We start from the raw sequence: 414 nt of genomic DNA, 5'->3' as shown, positions 1-414 counted from the left end.
ATAAGCAGCAGAAATACGGAAGTGTGCACCCTGCGCTCTTCCTGTCATGACAGGTCAAAAAAATAAAAAAATTGGCTTGATTTTTTTTTTTCTGTGTGGATTCCCCCCTGAGAGTCTTTTTCTGTTCTGATCTACTCCCTATTTAATCTGCATGCACCTGAGTGAATAATAGATATTTATTCATTTTAAATGTTTGTATTATTAACCACTAAACATTTGAACTTTTAGAAATAAAATTACACTACTGTTGCACATTACTATTTAGATGTTAATGTCAGTCCTCCTTATTACTAGTGATTCTAAGATTTCTTTTCATTTTGTAGCATTAGTAGTTGAAAGAGAATGTGTATACAGCAGTTTTGGAAGGAATAAGACAGGAATCACAAGCATGAAATGTTTTATTGGAATTGTGGC

Source organism: Scatophagus argus, chromosome 4, assembly GCF_020382885.2.
Source record: "Scatophagus argus isolate fScaArg1 chromosome 4, fScaArg1.pri, whole genome shotgun sequence".
Lineage (NCBI taxonomy): Eukaryota > Metazoa > Chordata > Actinopteri > Scatophagidae > Scatophagus > Scatophagus argus.
Note: the sequence above shows the minus strand (reverse complement) of the source record.